Here is a 9,805-nt window from a genome sequence, read left to right as displayed (position 1 = left end):
AAAACTCTTGGAATTATACATGATCATAATATAGGAAGTAATATTTACTTGAATGGGAGGTGGGAGCTTGAATGAAGAATGAATAAAAGGGGAGGGAGTAGGGTTTCGGCTAAAAAGCCGAGAGGAGAGGGGAAGGGCCGAGAGGAGATGTGGGAGGGGGGAGGAGGAGTGTGGAAATGGTGGAGTGATCATCATGTTTGTTTGGTTTTTATTTGCCCACAAGTGAGTGGATGAGAGAAATTACAAGAATAACCTTCCAACATAGTTAGGTAGATTTGCATGCAAGGACAAATGGTAATGTGGCTAGTAGAATGAAAGTGAGTGGGGTTGGAAATGCCTTCCTTGCCCCTTGGTTGAATAGAAGAGAATTTGCATGCAAGGGTAACCATGTAATTTGATAATTATTAAGCAACTAATTTTCAAAGATTTATTTTTATATAATAAAATAAAAGTTCAAAAATTATAAAATTTGTACCATAAAATAACTTGGTTTTTTAGAGATTTTATAAAATCACTTTCAAAATTTGTGAACAAAATATCTTTTAAAAGAAAATTTCTCCAAGGCTTAGAATATTCCTTATAAATCAAAAATAAAGGAAATAAATAAACTTTTGCTTTGAAAAAAATCATGCACTACACATAACAATTTTATAATGCAGAAATTCTCGCTTACACAATCGTACAATCATTGAACATATTTTTATTCGACTTTAATATTATACCAAATCCACAAATAATATTACACGAAAATGCCGGTCATAAAAGGAAATTTCAAACCCTTGAGGCCAGGGCCTCCGAATTAAGTATCATCTCAATCTAAACATGTTTGGGTGTGTCTCCAACTATACTCATCACCTCTCTCATATAGGCTTTTTGAGAGTTACTTCTTGTCCCAGTAACTGTTGGCCCTCCTGTGATCATGTTGATTACTGGCCCTAGGGGCCGTGGGTTACAATCTCGGTTATTGCCTCTTCGATCGTTATCTCTTCGATCATTATCTCTTTACAGGCTTCCAGCCTCTTCACCCTTGGTGAATTACCCAAACTTTCCTCTTTGGATTGGATACTCGATCTCATCCTTGAGTTGTGTATAATCATCGGTGTCATGACCAATATCTCTATGGAACCTACAATATTGGCCCTTATCTCTTTTGTCAGGTTCTCCCCTAAATGGCTGCGGCCATCTGAACTCCTTATCCTTCTCAATTTCTAAAAGGATTTGGCTCCTTTGAGCGTTCAACCTTGCGTACTAAGTGAATCTCGGTAGTTGTTCTTCTTAGAAGTGGATTCAGGGTTCTTGCTAATTCGAGGATATTTATCATTGGCATCGTACTCCTGATCCGTCTTCTGCTTCTTGTTGCCAGTGGGTTCATTGTTTACCACCACCTTCTTCATACTTTCCTCTACCTTAATATGCTTTCCAACCCTATCCCGGAGCTGTAACATGCTTTCTAAGGGCATTTCTCTAGGGACATCTTAAAGAACTCATCTCTGGTCCCATGCTGTAGGGCTATCATAGCTACTTTATCATCTAGATCCAGTTCAAATAATCTCCAAGGGATTCATTTATACCGTGTATAAGATCCATGAAAGGATCCAAACTCTTATGGTACACTATGCCACTGATGAATTGCTTAATAAAGGCTTGGATAAGATCTCTGAAGGATCCAAGCGATTTGGGGGTAGATGGCTATAACATCTTTGATCCATACCTGACAGGGTTTGAGGGAAGGCTCGACACTTAATGGTGTCGTTCATGGGCTGCAGTAATAGGGCATTGGAGAATATCCTGACAGGATTCACCGGGTCGCTAATATCATCATATGCCTTGATGGTGGGCATCTTGAACTTCCTTGTGATGCTGTCATTCATAATCTCTTCGGTGAATGGGGATTAGGATTATCGGGATCTCCTAGGCCCTTGGACTAACAACCCTCTGCCTTGATGTATGACCTTCCAGGTCTATGACAAGGGGAAAGTCCATTGATCTTTCTACCGGTGGAGGCCTTGGCGGTCGATGCATCTCTATATCATGCTTCAACCTTTGGATCTCGGCCTCATGAGCCTTGATCCTCTCCTAGATATCTTAGGAATTGCCCGTTGGGTGTCACAAGGATGTTGATAGCCACTTAGCATAGGCTCCTCTCTAGCTTGCCTCCTGCTTGGAGCTATCTCCTCATCCGATATATCGGAATCTATGTCATAACAAGGTCCAAAAAAGTCTCAATTTTCAGGGATGAGGTCCAAGCCATGGACATATAAATGCGTCCGCCCTTGTCCTTCTTCTTGCTGCAAGAGCCAAATTCCTCCAACCTCAGGGTATATAGGCATCCCGTAAGGTGGATTAGTGGTTCTTGGAATCACGACCGTTGAGAACTCATCCCTAACAAGTTGAGAATTTAACGGCGCCTATAGCTGTGAAAGGGGGGATTCGTCCCTAGAAGAATTGGGGGATTCATTCCTAGAGGTGGATGTTAAATTGGGGGATTCGTCCCTTGAGTCTGGGCATCAGTTGTCACCGTAAGAACTCCTCCGCCGAGATTTGCGTTGGTCGACTACACTGGGATCTCAATGAATGACGCGAGTGTCCATGATGGGGGTTAGATCGGTGGTTCCAGTGTTACTTCTATTCCGGGTGCTTACCATGGTTTTTGTTACGTTCCCATAGATGGTGCCAAGTGTTTTGGAATACAAACTATGGTTTTGTTAGTATTTAATGCTAGGGTTTTTGAGTTTCGAGTTTTAATGGTTGTTCTCGCGTTATGGACTGCTTGTACTCGTAAGATGCCTACATATCTTGGTGTTGTAGAGAATCTAGCCAGAAACGAAGTTTTAGTTTGAGGGGTGGAGCCCTTTATGTAGAGGTTGAGTTAAGGGTTAGACTTAGGTTGGGAGACTTGGTGGACAAGTCTCCAATTTAGAAGGCAATTAGGACTCTTGTAAGGCAACAGATTCTAGATCCTTCCTTGTAGGAGTTAGAGTTCTCGTTGGAAGTCACGTCTCTATTCTTCATCCGTATTGGGCCTTATCCATGAACAACCTTCGTTCATGGACATTGTGGGCCTGGGCCATTTTTCAGTCCGTGATAGGCCTTGACCGACCTAGTTTGTAATGGGCTTCAGACATGAATTTCAAGTGTAATTAATAGGACATTTATTATGTCTTTAGGGCGTAATTTTTTACCCATATCAATTATAATACTATTTCTTTTTTCTAATAATATTGTTGATATTATTAGATGTAAATGAATTAAGATTGAAATATATTTAAAATAATGAATTTTTTTTAAATAAAAATTTAAAAAACATAAATTTCATAAAACATAAAAATCTAATATGTAACATAAAATATATACTTTCAAAAATTTAAAATGTAATACAAGATAGATAATTTCACGATAATAAATCTTTCAAAAAAATAAATTATTGGCATAGTCGTCGGATAAATTAGCTCTTTTCCCTTCAAAATAATTATGATTTCATTTAATATTTAATTACTTTTATTTTCATGTGACATTTTATCTTTATTTGATTGTTGATTCTATTATTATAATTCATAATTAAATTAATTAAAAAAATCAAATATATATACTTAAAATTAAATTATAATCAGTGTTGTGAAAAACACAAATCGGGCCTAAGTGGCGAGATCACTTTCTAACGCTTAAGCGATTTTAAAAGCGGATCACTAAGCGGATTATATATATATATATATATATATATATATATATGTGTGTGTGTGTGTGTGTAATTAAATAAAATATGGAATATTATTTTTAAATATTTAACATCCACATAATATGATAAATCAATAACATCCACATTCACAAAATCATAATCAACTTGAAAAAGACATATTTATTTAACATTCAAAATTATCAAACTATAATTTTTTTAGAAATACTACATTGTTTCACCATCCTTGTTGATCAAAATCGTCGAAGTTAAACATGAGATTTTCATCATTATTAACTTTATCATCCGATTGAAATCTTTTTCATCAAGTTCTTGAACCGTCCTCCCAGTTGCTTCACCAATTTCCTCTCTTGTGATTTTTGAATTCAAGGGAAGTTTTTCATCATCGTCACCCCCGTCAATTATACAACCCTGAGCAATACTAGCATCATTAGCGACTAATACATCATAATTTTATTTCATTTTATTTTTCTTGATGAAGAGTACTGAATTCAACTTAATATATACTAGATGGCTCATTCTCACAATATCTAATCTATTCCTCTTTTTGGTATGAATTTTTAAAAAATATAAGAGAGACAGTAAGTCAATACTTATAGTTATAAGTTATAATTATACTACAATCATTTAATAAAATAATTTTGTAATTTTAATCAACCAACTTACTCCCTCAAATGTACTCCAATTTCTTTCACATCCCGAAGAACTTGAGGTTAATGAAAGTATTTTCATGACTATCATATATCACCATAATTTGACCACCATCTGGTTGAAGTAGAAAATATTAAGGTGCAGTTGAAGACTAAATAAGATATAAATATAGAAATTCAGAGCAAATAAATATTTACTTACCAACGTGAAAATTATCATTATTAGCTATTCAGCCCATTTGGCTATTTTTTCAAAACATTCCTTCCATTCCTTTACATTTTTAGCAACTCAATATTGGAAATCAGGTGCTGGACAAGAAAATTATCAGGAAAGAAAGCTTCAATACATGTTAAAAATAGTCGTCATACATGCCGGATCTCTTTGCGCCTTATCATCTCGATAGTAGTAATAAGAATTTAAGAAATGTCTGGCTAAGTGCAAAGGGCTATCAAGTCGATCCTTAGCTCGAGTCAATGATTTCGATTATGGGTTTATATATCTCTTTTATATCTTTAAAAAGCTTGATAATTTCTTTCTTGGCATCTTTGTGTTCATTCGATATGGAACCCATAGATGGACGCCAATCTCTATCAACAAGCCTCGAAACCTTAACTAAAGGTTTGAACAACTCTGAACACATTGCAAGATTAGTCCAAAATGATTGATTAACAATTATCGCATAAGAGGCAAGACCATTTGTTCTAGTTGAGAACTTGCACTAACCCCATTCTGTTAGGAGAAGCATAAACTTGAACTTTTGTTGTTTCTCCAATACACTTTGCATCGTAAGGAAAGAACTTGCAAATCGTGTAACTTCCGGCCTCACAATATATCTTTACTTGTATACTTTTTCATCAAAGCCAAAATTTTATGAACACTACGCCATAAGTAGGCTACTGTAATGCAAGTGTTACAAGAAGCGTTACATTAGCTAATTAGTTTTTGTTCTATTGTAACACCTCTTCATTAGTGTTACAATAACTATAAAGTTAGTGTTACAGAAAAATGCTGGTGTTGCATAACATGTAACACCAACATCTGGTGTTACATTAGATACTTTTTTAATTTTTAAAAATTTTAAGGTGGAAAATATTATCATAAATTAGTATAAAAATTATATTATGGGTTACTAGTGAATGATTAATGTAACATATAATATAATTCAAATTTTAGAATTTTTTATACATGAGCACAAATACTTGTTTTTTGTTTTACTATCTAATAAATAATAATTAAATAATTAAAAAGAAAAATTAAAAAAAATTAAAAATTATGCTCAATTTACTTTGTGAAATATTTGGGCGGTATTCCCCCCAAATGAAAACACACTTCCGACAAAAGGGACTTCTGCAAATCTCTCTCAGCCTTCTCTCAAACCCTCTCCCTCGACCCCCTTTATCGGCTCCGTTTCTCTTCAACCACAAAACCGACACTCTTTGTTCCCGGCCGTTACACTCACGCTCCCTCTATCTCTCATTGACCGACTACAACAACCATTACAAAATCTTCTTCTTCACTCTGGTTAGATTTCTTATTTTTAATTTTTTTGATTTGGAGATAATATGGGTTTTGAACTTCTTAGCATCTTCTTCTCTTCGCTTCGATTAGTGGTTTATTTGTATTTGACTAATTAGAGTATTTTCTTCTCTCTTTTTTTGATTAGTGGTTTATTTGTATTTAATTAGTTAGGGTATTTGACTTAGATGTTTGAGTAATTAGGGGTTTTGGACTGATTAGGTTTTTCAATTGTTTTTGAATGCATCGTAATTGAAAAGTCGATGCATTTTTGGGATTGTGATCCTAACTGCTTTCTTCCTTTCCAGAGGATGTGCTTGTACAAGATACTTTTGTTGTCTCAGAGAAGACAAGTTTCATTAAAAATTCAGAATTCACTCAATTTTTTAAAGCACTATTGGGTCTTTTCTAATACTAATTTGATTGGTTTTCATTTTATGCATTTATCTTTTATTTTTATTTGAATATAGTTTATGCAAAGCCACCCGGGGCTAACAGTGTAGAGGGATATGGAACTAAGTTATAAAATGAAGTTAATGGAATTAAAGACTGGTTTGATCATTTGTTTCCATCTGATGTAAATTACAAGTTTTGGCCCAAGAATCCATCTTCTTACAGGTAAAACTTCGACCTTTTATTAAATCTTCGCACCCTGCTGTACCACTATATGCTCTGTGGTGAATCCCGCCCTCTTTCAATGTCGAACAAGGTTTTGATGGATGTGCTGACACTCACACACATGCCTCCATCGAGACTAAACCCCAACTTCTTGTAACCGAGAGAAGATGGTATCCAACACGCTGTGATTATTAAATGTTGTTGCAGGTTGAAAGTCTTCCCTCTATGGTTAATAAGATTTGGTCACTGGACAGTAATATGCAGTTGGACGCTACAACACAGTTTCGTAAATTGCTTTCAAAAGGTAAGAGAATGTTGCTTTCATGTTTTTAAGTTTGTTAATTGATATTATTAGACAGTTTTCCTTTGAGGAAAATTTAATTAACAGGAAGAAACCCTCCCATTGAGGAAGTTATACAATCAGGGGTAGTTCCGCGATTTGTCGAATTTCTTATGAGGGCAGACATCCCGCAGCTCTAGGTTTACAGGAGTACTATATTTCATTCTATCCAAACTTTATCTTCATTATGTTTCTTGAGAACTGTGGATATTTGCATCTTTTACAGTTTGAGGCTGCCTGGGCCCTTACAAATATTGCTTCTGGGACCTCGGAAAATACAAAAGTGGTAATTGATCATGGGACTGTTCCTATCTTTGTGCAACTTATGGGTTCTTCCAGTGATAATGTTCGAGAGCAGGTGAATTTTAAAAAACTGATGTCTGTTCCAAATTCTCAAATTATCTGGGAGCACAATGTTAACTGGTGAATTAAAAGATACTATCTGCACATGCAGGCTGTGTGGGCTTTGGGCAATATAGCTGGTGACTCTCCTCGGTGTCGTGATCATGTTCTTAGTGATGGGGCTTTAATGCCTTTATTAGCTCAGTTAAATGAGCATTCCAAGCTTCCGATGTTAAGAAATGATGTGTGGACACTATCGAATTTTTGTCGGGGAAAGCCACAGCCTCCATCTGAGCTGGTTAATTTCTTACGCATGCTTTGTTGTTTCTCCAGACAAAACATTGAGAATAATTCTTTGTATTATGTAGTAAATTTTCTGAATTATTGGCAGATGAGGCCAGCTCTCCCTGTACTCCAGCGCCTTCTTTATTAAAATGACGAGGAGGTGCTGACAGATGCATGCTGGGCATTCTCTTATCTTTCTGATGGAACAAATGATAGAATTCAAGCCGTAATTGAAGCAGGTGTTTGTGAACAGCTTGTTGAGCTCCTACTGTAAGTGGCATTTGCTCTTTTTCATATATTTTTTCCCAAATCATTTCTCCCTTCAGTACATTTTAATCAAGTTCGCACTAATTTGTCAAGAGATCAATTAATCTTGCCAGCTACTATTAGACTTCACTAGATCTTATTACAAAGCTACTAAAATGTTGAAAAAGAGGGGTATCATAAATAATTTACAGTGTGAATAGGTGTAATAAATTGAAGCAGTTGGGGGAACAGTCAACTCTTCTACCTCCTGCAACAATAGCATCCGAGAGGAACACAATATTAATGTCTTTACATTTAGGGTTTTGGGTTCCTATATCCATGCCAGTTGTGTCCAAACAGTAATAAAATGCATGTGCAATGCATAGACTTGTAGTTATTATTATAACTTATAATGTGGTCCATTTTTTATTAAATTTTGATTTGATTCTGTAAATAGGCACAGCAGGACCGAGCTGATAATTCTGTAAATATAGTGATCTATTGCAGGTAACCTATTATTTGTAAATATAGTGATATGGATCAAACTTATAAGTTACTGTTACTTTTGATTCTTTAATGGCTAGTTCGATTTTTTATATTTGAAATGATAGTTGCTCTGATTTTCAATCATATATACACTGAATTATTGTTCTTCAGTGTTTTACATAAATGGAATGTTTGTCGGCTTATTAACATGTATAACAAGTATATTAGTTTGGCATGTTTTACACGTAGTTGGTTGATTTCATTTGTGTAATATAGTCGTAAGAGCATGACGGTGGTATCAGTTATGTAGATTTGATGGTTGAATTAAAGGTTGGTTTTTTTATATTAGGTATGAGTTGGGAACACAGCCTGCAAATACCAAGTTTTCCAGCAACAAGACTATTAGGAGAGTGCGTGTTCGAGGTGGAAATGTCAAGTGGCGTACCTTGAGGGTATCTTGCTCAGAGTTTATTATTGTACACATACTTTTGTTGTAATCTAGTCTTTGATAATCTAGTACTTTTGTCATAGTCGTGATATGTGTTGGGGCGTGATTAAATGAAGTTGGCCTAGTTTGGATGTAAAGTAGTAGAATGGTATGGAGTTGACACTGTTATCTATTATCTAGTAGTATGGTTTGGATATTAAGACTCTTATGTATGACAACTTTGATGTTTTGCTGCTCATGGGATTGTTATTTAAATTAAGCATATATTTCAAAAAATTTAAAATTAATGGTTACATTTGCCCTACTCTAATGTAATATATGATTATATATAGTGTTACATTACATATGTTATTGTTGCTTAATTACAAAAAAATGGTGTTACAGTATATAAAACAGACTGTTACAATAGGTTAAATGGGACACCCTTGTGGGTCCCACTTTTGCAATCTTGATCAAGCTATTGTATCACTCAGTTTGTGTTAAATTTGGGCCAGTTAGTGTTAAAGTAGGTGCCTATTATAACGTTTTCCTCTCTGTTACAATAGATCAGTAGAGTGCTACAATAGGGTGTCTATTGTAATGCTCGTATACGTAACACCCCCTGGTGTTATAATAGACCTATTGTAACGCTTTTGGGGCCTATTATAACACCATTTAGGCATTACAATAGCCCATTTATGGCGTAGTGGAATCACGAATTTATATTTAGGAGTTTTACTTGAAATAGAAAACACTAAATAATTACCATGACGCATAAAAGAAACAAATATTAACTAGTGCAAAAACTTTTAAAAAAGGTGCAGAAAACTGAATAAAAAAAGGTATAGAGAAATGGATAAAAAGGCTGCAGAATTACCTATGGATTCAAGCATAAAATTGAGTGTATATGTTGCACATGATGTCCAGAATGTATGTGGCCCTTTATCCCTCAGTAGCTTTGCTATAGCCATATTATTTGATGCATTGTCTGTTACCACTTAGATGACATTGTTTCGTCCAGCTTCTTGAATGCACTGTTAATATTTATTCCCTAGAGACAACACTATAATGTTTTAATTTAAGACATTTGGATTATTAATGTTTATGTTCTATCGATTATTCTCTTTATATTTATTATGTCTTAATTTACTGCGATATAAATGTTAGATTAATTAAAGTCCTTGGAAAATGATATAAATTC

At 35.1% G+C, this 9,805-nt stretch overlaps 1 pseudogene; it reads left to right on the top strand.

The window, feature by feature from the left end:
- The first annotated feature begins 5,662 nt into the window (after positions 1-5,662).
- Positions 5,663-8,920, top strand: LOC141664543 (importin subunit alpha-1a-like; annotated as a pseudogene).
- Positions 8,921-9,805: the final 885 nt, after the last annotated feature.

Source organism: Apium graveolens, chromosome 1 (genome assembly GCF_009905375.1).
Source record: "Apium graveolens cultivar Ventura chromosome 1, ASM990537v1, whole genome shotgun sequence".
NCBI classification, from domain to species: Eukaryota; Viridiplantae; Streptophyta; class Magnoliopsida; order Apiales; family Apiaceae; genus Apium; species Apium graveolens.
This window is presented reverse-complemented; position numbering and strand designations above follow the sequence as displayed.